Here is a 15,155-nt window from a genome sequence, read left to right on the forward strand (position 1 = left end):
GCCTGCAGCCCAGGCTTCTCAGGGTCTTTCCCACCCTCGTGAGGGGATTAGAGACTGCTGTCCTGGTTTTACAGCCGAGAAGATGGCCACGCAGACTTGAGTCTCATCCAAGCTCACAGAAGCCGCTAGTGAAACATTAACCAGGCTCGGCCCAGCAGACCTTCCCCTACCAGAGCCCCAGCTCTCCCTTCTGGGTCACAATTTACCTTAGTTGACATTTATCGAGCACCTATTGCGTGCCAGGCACTGTGCTGGGCGTCTTGGGCATATTATTTAATTCTCCAGGCAACCCTGTGAATGGCGTTATAGCAGCAGCTCCATTCCAACAGGGCCGAAAAGTGAAACTAAGATCTAGAGAAGGGAAATGACTTGCCTGAGGGCACGTCGCTGGTGGGACGGGCTGAACTGAGGCTTAGCTCTCAGGCCATCCGATGCTAAAGCCCCCTCCAGCTCTTGGTACTACTCCCTGCTCTTTGCAAAGGGATGGAAACAATTAATTGGAGGGGAAGTTACTAAAATACTCAAGCAAAAAGCTTTCCCTTTGTACTTTCTACAAAATGCTCTGTAACCCATGCAGATGATAATATGCCTGTGTCCTCAGGTTAATGGAGCTGATGGCATGCGGGTGTGTTGGGTGCATGGACAGGCCCTGGAGTCAGAGCCCCTTAGGGTCCAAATGCAGCTCCAACACTTAGTAAGTGCAGGGCCCTGGGCAAGGCACTTAGTCTCCACAGGTCTCAGTTTCCTCTCTTCGCACGAACCTCCAGACCACAGGAGGGCCGTGTGTCCGGGGCATGGTGCGCGGCCCAGCAGGTAAGCAAGCTCTCCACACGTGCTACTGAGTGTCAGGACGACCCAGATGCAACTGCCACTCAGAACTGGGCAAACGCGGTCCATCGGTGTTCCTTTCACATGGTTCAACCTAAACTTATAATCAAAACTGAAGTTGAGGGTCTTCCCTGGTGGTCCAGTGGTTAAGACTTCGCCTTCCAGGACTTCCCTGGTGGCGCAGTGGTTAAGAATCCGCCTGCCAATGCAGGAGACGTGGGTTCGAGCCCTGGTCCGGGAAGATCCCACATGCCGCGGAGCAACTAAGCCCGTGCGCCACAACTACTGAGTCTGCACTCTAGAGCCCGTGAGCCACAACTACTGAGCCCGCGTGCCACAACTACTGAAGCCCGCGTGCCTAGAGCCTGTGCTCCGCAACAAGAGGAGCCACCGCAATAAGCCCGCACACCGCAACGAAGACCCAGCGCAGCCAAAAATAAATAAATAAATAAAATTGGAAAAAAAAAAAAAAAAAAAGACTTTGCCTTCCAATGCAGGGGGTGTGGGTTCAATCCCTGGTCAGGGAGCTAAGATCCCACATGCCTCGCAGCCAAAAACCAAAACATAAGACAGAAGCAATATTGTAACAAATTCAATAAAGACTTTAAAAAATGGTCCACATCAAAAAAATCTTAAAAACAAAACAAAACGGAAGTTGAAACAAATAGGCCCAAGGGTGGGAGTTGAACTGGAAATCTTCAGAACTCCGAACCGGGAACAGGATGAAATAAAAACAGTGAGAGAAAACGCAATTGGGCTTCGGTGACTTATGCGCCGTAGGTAGGAAATGCTCGTTTCTCATTCTGCTCTAGGTATATACATTCCTAGTTTTGAAGTCGGAGAAAAGGAAAAAGCAAATGTAGCTTCCCACATCTATGGGGAAACCTGTATCCGAGAGAAGGAAAGGGAATTCAAGAAGCCCTAGCTTTCAGCCCTGCCCCAGCCGTGTGTAAGAAGAGCAGTTGTACTAAACACACACGGCGCTAGGGTGACGGAAAGCAGAAGAGACGCGGCCTCCTGTTTTGGGTGGACCTTGCGGATACCTAAGCATCACCTCGTCCCTACGCAGCTTAACCTACCCATGCTTCAGGGGAAAGAAAAAGTTGGCTAAGAGAGTCTTACGAAGTTTAGGTTAATCGAAAGATTAAATCTTCAGGACATGATGTCGCCTCCCTCTTTTTATGTTTTTTGTTGCCATAAAGAACAGGCAGCGAGCTGTTGAGATTCAAGTGAGTCAGCATACTGACTTACCGGCTTTGAAATCCTCCCTAGCAAGTGTTTTCCTACCAAGCCAAGAGTAGTAAATGCAGGTACCGAAGGATATTTAGAATAAACCTAGGATACGATGATAGTTACCGTCTGAGAAAAGCATCAAATAAATATAAGATCTAAAAAAGAAAAGAAAAGAAATACAGGATCCAAGATTCCTGAACCCCTCTCAAAAGTAAGAACTGAAAACCCCACTCGTATACGAGAGATTCCCACTCGTATAGAGCCTTATTGGACTGCACACACAGAAAGGAAAATAGAACTTCTGTAAACCTGCCACGTATCATGTGGTGGGAGGGGTCACTGCCCAGCCCCTTGGCTATAGGATTTAAGCAGCCCCTGAAGATTTGAAACACTGAAGGATGGGCATGATTCTCCCCTTCGGGCTGCCAGAGAGGAATCACTGTTTGAATGAGGAAAACAGGCAGCATGTCCTAAGGGAGACCACCGTCAGAGGACCCGGCTTCTTGTCACAACCTTGATGACAGCCATGTCTCGGGTAATGCCCGCGGGTAGTTAGTGGTTACAGCCTGCAGTTAAAAGGGCAAAACCACCAGCAGCCTCCCCTATGGCCATTCTGCCCTTTTCCCTAATTTTTCCTCGGATGGTAATGAGCCCAGCTAAAAAACTACATTTGCCATCCTTCCTTGAAGCCAAGTGCGGCCATAAGACATAACTAGGGTTAATGCATTTGATGAAGTCACAGGGTTTAGGACGACCAACTCATTGCCTATACTCTCTGAATTTCAGCCACGAAAACCCTGCATCCCGGGAGACTCAGCCCCAGACAAACTGGGATGGCTGGTCATCTTAGTCGAAGGCTCTGTGAAAGGCGAGATGCAGGTGGCACGTGCCGGCTCCCATCTGCCCGTCCCCTCTTGATGCACGGGGTGTGGACTCAATCCTAGAGGTGACGATGAATCGACAGACATGAAGACAAGAGCCACCAAGTTATGTTAACAGCAAGAGCTTGACAGGAAGAACCGCTAACTAGGTCCAAAGCTGTTAACAAGGTAACAGAAAGGGTACAAAGAGAACTCTGTCTCTTGGAGGTCGGGACTAAACGAGGTGGATAATTCGGTGGTGGTGATGGGGGCACAAAGTGAAGGGCTTGGGATTATGGAAATGTAGGAACTCAGAGGAGCTGAAACTCCGGTTCACGAGTGGGGGCCGGCTGTGCTGGTGGTCCCGAGGGGTCACAGTGAGTCGTTTCCATAGGCGTTAGAAAAGCAGCAGACAAGAAGCTGCTGCTACCCAATGGAACTGACGATGCAGCAGTAGACAGGCTTTGCTAAAACAGAGTTTATGGGAGTAAGGAGCTGGTGCAGACCTAACGCGGAGGAACCCTTCTTTCCTTCCTCTTCCCTGCCTTGCAGGCTTGGTCTAGTGCCACCTACTGGCAGATTCTGCCAGGGAGCCAGCTGGCTAAACAGAAGCATGGTGTGCAGGTCTCAGCCACAACTCCCCAGAGCCCCAGTCTAGGACGATGGGTTTGGGGCTGAGAGGCCTTAATAACTGGCACACCTTCCCCGGTCACATCACCTTCCCTTCCCCCCAGGAGGAAACCACGGCACCAACTTTTGTTTTCTTGCTTTTCCTTAGAGTTTTATCACATACCCATGCAACCCTGAATAACGTGGCTTGATTTTCCTGTTTTTAAACACTTAATGATTGGAATTAAACTGCATATGATCTATCCTGTCTGGCTTTTTACAGTCGAATTGGAGATGCATCCATATTTTGCAGGTGGGGGTAGTTCATTCATCTCCAATGCTTTACAGGATTCCATTGCATGAACGTGCCGCACTTTATTCATTCAACTGTCGATGGACATTTTTAGCTACGACTCTGAGGACAGTTCCTGTACGTGTTTCCTGAAGCCCACGAGCACACATTTCTCCAGGTGGTTCTCAAAGTGTGGCCCCCAGGTCAGCTGCATCAGCATCACCTAGGAGGGAACTTATTAGGGATGCAGATTCTGGAGTGCCACCCCACACCTACTGACTCATTCTGGGGATGGGGCCCAGAAGCCCTCTGGGGGATTGTGATGTCGGCTAATGTTCAAGAACCACTTTTCTAGGTTACACATCCAGAAGTAGATTTGTGAGTCATCGGATATTTTCCTAGACAATGTCAAACTATTTTCCAAAGTCACTGTACCAATCTACACTCCCACCTGTGCTGTCTTAGAGTCCCCATGGCTCTCTGTCTTTGCGACCACTTGGCTGGTTTTTGCCAGTCTGGAAGGTAAAGAGATCTCTCACAGTTTTAACAGGCACTTGGATAACTTCCAGTGAGGCTGAACACCTTTCTCAAATGTTTCTTGGCCCTTTGGATGGCCCTTTTTGTGAAGTGCCCATTTTTTCCTATTGGGTTGTCTATTTTTCCTTATCAGTTTGAAGTTCTTTACATATTTGGAAAACTGGTTTTTCTTGGTTATATTTGTTGCAGGTATCTTCTAGCGCTCTGAGACTGGCCTTCTCACCTCAGTTTTCTCTTTGTTGCCATTCTTTGATGAACAACTTCTTGATTTTAATTTATCGCTGTTTTTATGATGAATGCTTTTAATGACTTAAGAAATCATTCCCTACCCCAAAATCCTGAAGATGGTCTCCTTTAATGTCTTTTTAAAACTTTATAGCTTTGCCTTTCACATTTAATTTTTTTTTAATAAAGCAATTTTTTAAAAATTTTTATTTTTTTTGGCTGCGTTGGGTCTTCCTTGCTGCGCACAGGCTTTTCTCTGGTTGCGGCGAGCAGGGGCTACTCTTCGTTGCGGTGCGCAGGCTTCTCATTGCGGTGGCTTCTCTTGTTGTGGAGCACGAGCTCTAGGCACGCGGGCTTCAGTAGTTGTGGCTCACAGGCTCTAGAGCGCGGGCTCAGTAGTTGTGGCTCACAGGCTCTAGAGCATGGGCTCAGTAGTTGTGGCTCGCAGGCTCTAGAGAGCGGGCTCAGTAGTCGTGGTGCACGGGCTTAGCTGCTCCGTGGCATGTGGGGTCTTCCTGGACCAGGGCTCGAACCCGTGTCCCCTGCATTGGTAGGCAGATTCTTAACCACTGCGCCACCAGGGAAGCCCCACATTTAATTCTTGAATCCAACTGCAATTGATTTTTGCATATGATGTGAGGTAGGGATTCCATTTCGTTCTTTTTCCATGTGAATACCTAATTTTCTTAGCACCATTGATTGAAAACTACGCCTCTGCAGTGCCACTTCTGTCATCAATTGTTTATGCACGTGGATCTGTGTCTGAGTGCTCTGTTGTTTCATTGGTGTATCTGCGTGTACTTGAATGGATACCGCGCTGTACAGGATAGCCTGTCACCTCTTCGCTGCCACTCTCCACAGAAGGGTCCATCCTCTCAGAGGAGCTTGATGCCCTCGAGTTGAGTTGTTCCTTTGCCCCGATATCATTACAGCTGGATGAGGTAACAGCCTTGTCTGTAATTTTGCTTTTGGCTCACACGTTTCCATGGGTGTTTCACGCCCTCTCCCCACACAGCATCCCCGCCTGTTGACACCCTACCCTTCCTCCAAGGCCCCTGCAAGGCCGACACCGCTGATCATCTGCAGCCAGAAGGGATCCCCCTTCCTCCTCAGACATACCCGCAGTAGGATGTCTGTGTGAGTTTGCTGGGGCTGCCGTAATAAAGCACCACAAGTGGAGCAACTTAAACCACAGAAATATATTATTGCGCAGTTCGGGAGGCCAGAGGTCTGAGATCAAGGTGTCGGCAGGGTTGCGCTTCCTCTGCAGGCTGTAGGGAAGGGTCTGTCCTGGCCTCTCTCCCACCTGCTGGCAGTTCCTTGGCTTGTGGCAGCTTAACTCTAATCTTCCCAGGGCATCCTGCTGTGTGCCTGTCTGTCTCCATTTTCCCCTTTACATAAGGACACAAATCATATTGGATTTGAGGCCCACCCTACTCTGATACAGTTTCATTTTAACTAATTACATCTGCGACCACCCTATTTCCAAAGAAGGTCCCATTTCGAGTTACTAGTGGTAGGGTTTCAACAGGTGAATTTTTCAGGGACACAACTCAACTCATAACAACAACTGTATAACTGATCATCTGAAACTGGGACACTCTGGAGAGTGAACCAGGACACTCGTGATAATTATCCCAGGATCACAGGTTAGACCGTGAGTGCTGGGGATGGTCCACGATGCGTGGGTTACCCCACGAAGGGGGAGGCCAGGGGATCCCCATCATGCAAACCTTTAGCATTGGCACGGGCTCACGTGGGAGGCTTTGACTGCAAATAACAGAAAGCCCAGCTTGACGTGGCTCCAGCACGGAGCAGGTTTATGACCTTACAGACGAGAACTCAGGAGAAAGGGCGGTCCTAGGAGGACTGATTCAGTGACTCAGTGATGCCATCAAGGACTCAGCTTCTGGCCAGCACTTGGCTCCTTTGTCCTTGATGGATCGACTCTTGTGATTTTGAGGTGGCTGCAGGGGCTTGAGGCCCCTCATCTTCCCAAACCAGGATCTGGAGACCGTCTCTGCTTCGTGCATCTCTTTTCTAGAAACAAACACTTCTCTCAGGACCTCCCTCCCCCAGCCCACTTCCCCTCACGTCTCATTCGCCAAAAAGACACCACATGCCTGTGTTTAAACCACTTCCAGGCAAGGGGTTTGCGACCACCATGCTTTTCTTAGCCCAATCATGGGTTTCTCTTAGGAGCTGGGCCCCAGGTCTCCTGAAGCTGAAGGAAAGATGGTACAGGACAAGAATCTGGGTTCTCTTGGCAGGAAAAAGAGAAGGGTGGGGAGGAGGCTGGTAGGTCGGCAACTACAACACATTTGCTACAAAGGAGAGAGAACAGGGTCCCGGAGACCAGCAGCCTCTCAGGGACAGGCAGAGGAGAATTTCACGGCTGGGCATGGGAGCGGAAAGCTAGGAACCACGGATGTTTAAGGCGTTATTCTTTCTAGTACATTTATTAAATGTAATGTTTGGGGAAGTTGGCAGCAGTACCCACAACTCCTGAGGTGGAAAGTGTGATAACTGAGGTCAGATAGTTTCGTTTCTTGCTCTGGTCTGAAATCATTTCGCACCGTTTTGCTCCGCAATTCAGCGTCACTACAGAGTACCAATGAGGAAAAGGCAATCAGTAAAATGATTGTTACCAAGCAACAAGCAGCCATGGCAAGAATTAAATAAAAGGATCGTAAATGGACCACAAAACTCAATCACCAGAAAAAGGAAGCATATGGGAGAAAAGGAATATAGGAGAAAGTTTTCCCAGTTTCTGTTAAACTTCACTGAAAAAAACTACAGGCCACGATGCAACATATGGTCACTGCAGAAAATTAGGAAAATATGTATCAAAAAGAAACTAATCACAGGCATGACTTCACCACTGACGGCTTTTCAGAAGAGTTGGGTGCAAAAAAAAAAAAAAAAAAAAAAGAGTTGGGTGCATTTTCTTCCCAACACACACATGCTCAGTTTCCTATCTTGCTTCTTCCACTTCACTTTATACAGTGTTTCCCCATGTTATTAAAAATCCCTAGTGGACATCATGTTAAGTAACTGCATAGCACAGGCATTGATCAATTACTCTTTGCAAAACACTATAAATTGGTACTTTGGAAGGACCGCGCAGGGGAAAGGAGGTGAGTTGAGAACCTAAGCGCCAGGCCTCCCTCACTGTTCTCCTGTGCTGAGTTCTGACGTTAGGTCAAAGGTGTGGCATCTTTCCAATCTCCAGTTTGAGAAAAATAAAAACCTGTGCTGGGGATGGGGTGGGAGGGAGGTCTCTGAATTTTTTGGTGGCACCCCGTGCATTGCTTTGTGCTGCAAACCATAAAGCCAGTACACAAAACTTTCCAATTATTAGTGGCATTTTTTTTTTTTTAAGGTCAGCCATCAAGGGCCTCAGCACTTCCTGGAATCACAGTAAGTGGGCCTTCAGCTGTACCTTACATTTCCTACCTTCACTGGTGTGCTGGCTCCTTCGGAAGCTCTGTAGAGCTATTATTATAATCATCTTTCCTGTTAGAGGGTCATTTTATTTAATTTAAAAAAAAAAACAACCCTCACAATAGCAAAGCTGCAGAAGTACTTTTTAACTGCCGTGCTAGCAATTTCCCCCGCTATGTGATTACAGCGCGTGCCAGGCAAGACCATCCACATTCCAGCCGTTTAACTCCGTTAACCTCTGAGGAACGAGCAGGCATCACCGATCGCAAATCCAGTTGCAGAATCTGCCTTTCAGGTTTTTCTTTGTGACGAGAGCACTGCTAGCCCTCTTGGGTTGGAGCAGCGCATTGGTGGTGTCATGTGAGACCGTGCTCCCCTGGTCTCCTGGGCGGCAGCACGTGAGAACCACCCTCCCCCGGCCCCAAAGTGCGTTCTCATAAATTATTCAAGAGGCCAAGTTCAGGGGAAGGAGCATGGACTCCGGGGCAAGACAGACCTGGGTTTAAATCCTAGGTTTACGCTAAGCAGCCTGTTCTCGTGACTAGACCAGGGCAGCTGCATGTCCCCTGGGAGTCCTGGTGTTCTCACCTGTAAAACAGGAAAATAATACCCGCTCCACGGAACCCAGAACTCAGCAAGGGCTCAGGACTGGACGAACATTGCTAGTGGGAGGCTTCTGTGCTCAGAGCCCAAGGTCGTGTTCAAGGCGAGACCGGCATGCCAGAGGGAGGCCGTATCCCGGGCAGGCCGAAATCTGTACTGTGAGTCACACCCCTGCCTTGCGAGGCCAAGGATGATGCTTTTTCAATAAACTGCTGTCTCTTTATTCATCTGATTCTCCAAGCTCATGCTCTGCGTTGCTTCTGGATGGACTTCTGCCCTCAAATCTAAACGAATGACATGCCGATGCTCTTTGAGCCAGCTTTTTTTCTTTCCTTTTTTCCCTTCAAATTAAATTTTAACGACAAAGAGCTTGCCTGCACTCAGAGGCATAAACGTCTCGGACTGTTGCTCCTCCTGCCTGATAAGCGGCCCCAGCACCTGGATAAAAAGGCCATTTCTCTCTGTAACAGGACAATTCAGACACAGACACGGGACCAGAGATCACATTCCCCTTGGTCCCTGGGGGGATGAGGGCTTGCTGGGGAAATGACTGCCTAGTGCTCTGGCCTGGGCCTTCTGTTAAAAAAGAGCAGCCAAACTTCCTATTTATAGATGAAGGAATAATGCAGTATCAGTTATTGGTTAAGGCAGGACAACAACATGGGAAAAAAACAGACAAAGGGGTTGAGGTTCAAGGTTATGTCGGAGAAAGAAAGCAGGTGGGATTTTTGTTTCATCTCTCCCATCCTCCTAGTATGTGTCCACTTTTAAAAAATACCATTTAATTGGGTCTTGTTGGTTTCTAAAATAAAACAAGGCAGGGACTGCGTGCAGGTGAGACCCCTCGCTGGCCATCCCTGCACAGCCTTTTGGCGGCACAAGCGCAACCAGCTGAGGTCCAGACCCCTCTGCAGGCGGCTCCTGTTCGTGTGTGCGGGTGCGGGAGGCCCCAGCAGGCGTCTGGTGAGCGTTACACCGGTGAGAGGGGCTGGGGACCCTCTCTGCTCAGCTCTCTCTCTCTCTACAAAGCTCTTCCTGCTTAGAAAAGAGGTTTTGTTCGACTCCTTTTTTGGCCTCGGAGGCACCAAAGGGAGTGGTTAATAGGGAACCACCTCGAGGTTTCGATAGGCCACAGTGAGAGCTCCAGGGCCGCGGGGCCTTTGTTCGCTGGGCTGCAGCAGCCCGGGGGTGCGGCCTTGCGCTTCGGGTGGGCCCAGGGGGCGGTGGCTGGGCCTCGCCAAGCGCTAGGGCCCGCTGGGGCCTGGAGACCCGGTTTCTCCTGTGAAATCCAGCAGACAGGAGGCAGGGCTGGAGACGGACATGCCAATTCCCTGGGGCAGGGTGCAAGGAGGGCTCCTCGGCCGAGGCGGCATCGCGGTCTGGCCTCCAGGCCTGGGGACAGGGACCCGGCGCTGGGCCAGGCTCGGCTAAGCTGTGGGCAGGCTGAAGGGGGCTCCTGTGACCACACAAAAGCAAGGCGGGCTTGGGACGCAAGCGGAAGGTGACCAGGCACGGGGTGGGGAGTGAGGGGGAGGGTTAAACAGGAAGGAAAGCAGCCTGGCCTGCCCAGGCCTGGAAACCATCGTCCCTGCGGGGGGCACGTGGCTGGATGCTTCCTGGGGCTGCATTTGTCCCCGCGGTGGAACAGGGGGATTAGAAGGTTCTCCTGTGGAAGTTTCCCTTCCTCAGGCCCCAGGCCCCTTCCCTTCATTCATTTGACAACTGCCAGGCCCCCGTTAGGACGGGAGCATCCTTGCAAACTCAAGCCGGGCACCTGGCAGCATCTGTGGAGACTGTGCCCGGCCCTGACCACGTTCGCAGGCGCAACGCAGAGGGGAAACGACGACACGGCTGACGGCGACCTCCCTGTAGCACGGAAGTGTTTCACGGCATGTTTTCAGAGGAGATAGAGCATGGTTGACGCGGGGAGTGTCTTAGTCAGCTCGGCTGCTGTAACAAACACAGCACGGACTGGGCGGCTTAAACAACAGACGTTTATTTCTGACAGTTTGGAGGCTGGGAAGCTCGAGACCAAGGTGTCAGCTGATCAGACGTCTGGCGAGAGCCTGCCTTCTCTCCGTGTCCTCACGTTGCGGGGGGAGAATGAGAAGAATTGCTCTTGTGTCTTTTCTTATAAGGGCACCAACCCCATCCACAAGGACTCCACCCTCATGACCTGGTTACCTCCCAAAGTCCCCATCACACTGGGGATTAGTGTTTCAACAAATGAATGGTGGGGGAGGGGATGGATAAACATTCAGTCCACAGCAGGGAGTAAGGCTACCTGGGTGTGAGCCCTGGCCCTGCTCCTTATAAGTCACGTGGCCTCTATTTCAGCATCCTCAGCTGTAAAGTGGGGCTTTGTTGTGGCTGAACTGCATTTCCTCCAAATTCATATGTTGATGGCCTGAGCCCCAGTGCCTCAGAGCGTGACTTTATCTGCAGACTGGCCTTTACAGAGGTGAGTAAGGCAAAGTGAGGGCACAACGTGGACCCTAATCCCATGGGACTGGTGCCCTTATAAGAAGAGGAGGTCAGGACACAGACACGCACAGAGGGACGACCATGTAGAGACACAGGGAGAAGATGGCCGTCCCCCAGCCAAGGAGAGAGGCCTCGGAGGAAACCAATATTGATCTCAAACTTGCAGCCTCCAGAATTGTGAGAAAATAAATGTCTGTTGTCTAAGCCGCCCCATCTGTGGCATTTATTATAGCCGCCTGAGCTAAGATGGGGTGATAACAGTACCTGCCTCCCCCCAAGGCCGTTCTGACGATGAAGTGACAGAACACCTGGGGAGCAGCTGCAGGCGATATGTCGCACGCCACAAAGGGCTTCAGCCCTGAAAACACGCCACCCCTGTGCCACGCCCGCCCATGTCTAGGCGGAGCTGCAGACACAGCATCCAACGGCCACTGTCCCTCGTCCCCATCCCCGTGTACGGACCTGGTTAATGGCTTTACATGGCGAACGAATCAGGATGCAGGTTCAGCCCATCAGGCACCAGAAAACCCAACTCAGAATGGTCTAAACAATGCCGAAGCGTGTCAGTCACATACCTGGGATCTGGGTGCAGGTGGAATTTCGGTGTGGCTTGACCCAGGGCTCCAGCTTCCTCGGTTGACGATGACGCCGGAAGCCCGATGGTTGCATCGTCCCAGGCTGCACACGGCTCATCCTCTGCCACCGCCCCTGGAGGGGAAAGGCCATTTCTTCTCACGGTTGCCTCGTAGAAGATGGGAACCCTTCTCTGGAAACTCCTACCAAATGCCTGTTTCAATTGGACGCCTGATCTTTCCTGAATGGCTCAGGGAATGGCAGACGGTGACTTAGAATCATTTGCTGGCGGGTCACCCTGTGTGGAGTAGACTCACCTGGACCCAGCCCAGAGCTGGGGTCAGCACCCCTTGCCCCTTGATGGCTCTGTAATGGGTGAGGGCTACAAGGAACGCTGGCCACTTAACGACGTGGTCCACTGAAAGGGGCCATCTCACCACATCCTGACGCTGTCCCACATGGCAGGGACCACTGTCATCTCCAATTTAAAGGAGAGGAAACAGAGGCTCGTGGACACAGGCAGGAGGTAAAAACTCAGGCACTGGAATCCAGCTCTCAACCTCACACCCACTTTGCAGTGTAGACAGGCCACAGAGTCAGGACAGTGAGATCACAGGGGCAAACAAACCCACTAAAACCCACTGCCAACCCTCCTCAGACTACCCGAGAGCATTCTGGTGCAGTTATTTCCTGCTATTTTTATTGTACTTACGTTTCCTCCCCAACCTTTACAAATTGAGAAATGTAACTCACATACAGAAAGACGCATACGTCTAGTGCTGCAAAACAAAGGACCACAAGTTTAGCAGCTAAAACGTACACACATTTCCAACCTCGGTGTCCGTGGGGCAGGAGTCCGGGTATACGGCTCAGCTGGTCCTCTGCTAAGGGTCCCACGTGGCCACGATTGAGGTGCTGACCCAGCTTCTTCTGGGCTGCTTGCTGCCCTCAGGTCCAAGAAGCTCCATGGTCCCCTGCCAAGCGTCCCTCTCTGGGGCTGTTTGCTCTTGAGAGGCCAGCGGGAGAGTCTGTCTCCAGTTGTCATGGGGTCCTGGGAATGATGGGCGTGACATCCAACTCCCTTTACATACAATGCTACCCAAAGGGATGACATCACAGCCCTTTCACCAAATTCTACTGGTTAGAAGCACATTGCAGGCCCCGCCCACACTCATGGGGAGGTGATGATACAGGGCATTGACTCATTGGGGGCGGTGGGGGTGTTTCACCTTCCCGTGTGTCTAAGTTTAACCCAGAAACAGAACATCGCTTACCCTCCCAGAAGCCTGGCTTACCCACCCCCAGGTCCACTTAGAGGTAAGACCAGTGTGGAGTTACAGCCAGTTAGAGCTGATTGTTAAATATTCAGGAATTCCATGAGCTAGTTGTTAAACACAGATGTTATAAAAAATTGAATTATATAGAGTAAAATCAATTCTATCAAAAACAAGGTCTCAAAACTCACCACTTCATGATTATTTTACTAAAACCAGTGCTTTTGAGGTTACTTACCTCTCTTGTACCTGTATGGTGGAAATACTTTCCCTAACTCTGCATTCAAGGCATTTCATGTTGGTTCAGATACTCCCAAGTTGGCCATTAGAGAAACAGTTACACTGTGGAACTCTGAAAATGCTACAATTCAGAGCTTGAAGGCCAAACGAGGCCCTTGCTCAAGCTAAGAATGGCTTTTACATTTTTAAAGGTTCGTAAAAAATAAAACAAAGAATATGTGCCAGAGACCATTGGTGTCCAGCAAATATGTATCTGGCCCTTTGTAGAAAACATTTGCCAACCCCTGGTCTAGTAATGGAGAAAATTAACAGTGCAGCTAAACTTAAAATTGTGTCCAGTTTTTAGCCATTAAATTATGACTGGCACAAAATATTCATCCAGTACTGGAAAATGATCCGATACAGCAAAGAAGCTGCTTACATCACTGATGAATAAAGATCTGTATCTTTTTGGTTCATTTCTGTCTTACTCATTGATGTGATTAAATCAACCAAAGTTCATATCACATATTACACTTAATGACAATAAATTTATTGGAAAAACAGTGGGTTGGGAGACAACTCAATTTGATAGATTATGATTGAATTTTAACCACAGGTTGGCCATGGATACAAGAGTTCATCAAAAATAAGCAATAGCAACATCTGAGAATCAACTGGCTCCAGGGAATTTACAAGAGTACTGTATGTTTTGCCATTTTTGGTAGGCTGTGTACTGCACATGCTTTATACTAGTTAAAATTCATAATAAATGTATGTGTCTACATATGCACTCCTCCCCCTGCCAGCTGTTAAACATGTACCATCAGCCTGAACTTTGGGCGAGATACTTCCTGATTTCCTTTATAATTTAACCACTTTTAGGTTTCCTCTTATCTAGGTGTGGCCCATCTTCCTTAGGACCTGTGGCAACGTCTGGTACGTACTAGGTATTTTAAAAATACGGAAGTGGGTAAACTTCTGAGAAACACTAATTTGGCAGAGCAACCAGCAGTGGCAATGCAACTGTGAGCCTTTAAGATAAAATGGCAGAAAAAAAGGGGAAAGTTTGTTTGCTTTTCAATCTCTATAAGGCCCTGCTCAAATCTTTTTACACTTAACGGAATAAAGTCAAAGGACAAAAAAAAAAAAAAAAAAAAAGGCAACAGCCATAACAGTAACTACCACAGACTCCTTGCTTACTATGGGCCCAACGGTGTTTCTCACGTAGGATCCCATAAATAAAACCTATAGCATAGGTGATAGAATAAAAGACCCAAAACAACACTTCCTGAATATCCTAATAATTAATTCACCCTCCGTTCACTTATTTTACTAAGCATTTTACAGCGCGCCGACAGGAAACCAGCGGTGTCGGCCCTCCGGGAACTTAAACTCAGGCTGGGCCTGCACCCCCTCCGGCCCGCGCGGATGCCCCCAACGCGCATCACAGCCCGGCCGCCGTACACGTCCGGCCGCGGGCCCCACTTGCACGGGGCACGGCCTCGAGCCTCCGCCAGCCCCGCACGTGCGCCCCCGGCGGCTCGCCCCGCCCCGCCCCCTCGGGACCCGGGCCGCCGCAGACCCGCAGCCGTCACGAGGACGCAACGGACCCACGCCCAGCTCCCGCGCAGACCGGAAGGCGCGTCGTGACGCGTTGTGCGCAGGCGCGACGTGCAGCGCAGAGCACCTGGCCACCGCTAGGGGGCGCTGGGGCCGCCGGCGCCATGGGGGAGGGGAGGCCGCCGCGCCGGGACCGGACCACGTGCGCACCACGTGGCGCCCCCTGCAGCCCCGGACAGCGGTAGGGTCGCCGGACCGGCCACGCCGCGCAGCCAGCAGCCCGCAAAGGCGAAGGGATGGGTCTCCCCGCCGGCGCCCCCGTTGACCTCTGACCTCCAACCCCACTACCTTTAGGGTTACCCCTTGCCGGTGGCCGCGCGGTGTGTTTATAAACAGAACTCCCGGCGGGGC

General features: G+C 50.4%; 2 long non-coding RNA genes across 6 annotated transcripts; one reads left to right on the top strand and one right to left on the bottom strand.

Moving 5' to 3' along the window:
• Positions 1 to 5,768: 5,768 nt before the first annotated feature.
• LOC309645133 lies at positions 5,769 to 14,084 on the bottom strand. 5 transcript variants are annotated; one of them, XR_014254755.1, is made up of 3 exons: positions 12,509 to 14,084; positions 11,691 to 11,823; positions 5,769 to 6,624 (listed from the first exon to the last, which is right to left on the bottom strand). It is a non-coding gene; the product is annotated as an uncharacterized lncRNA (long non-coding RNA). The 5 variants fall into 5 exon arrangements; XR_014254756.1 differs by lacking the exon at positions 5,769 to 6,624 and adding an exon at positions 7,112 to 10,087; XR_014254757.1 differs by lacking the exon at positions 5,769 to 6,624 and adding an exon at positions 10,095 to 10,578.
• Positions 12,589 to 14,347, top strand: LOC309645136. Its single transcript, XR_014254762.1, has 2 exons — positions 12,589 to 12,725; positions 14,083 to 14,347. It is a non-coding gene; the product is annotated as an uncharacterized lncRNA (long non-coding RNA).
• The last annotated feature ends 808 nt before the right edge of the window (positions 14,348 to 15,155 follow it).

The sequence above is a fragment of the Balaenoptera physalus genome (assembly GCF_965194825.1).
Source record: "Balaenoptera physalus genome assembly, chromosome: 16".
In the NCBI taxonomy this organism is placed as follows: Eukaryota; Metazoa; Chordata; class Mammalia; order Artiodactyla; family Balaenopteridae; genus Balaenoptera; species Balaenoptera physalus.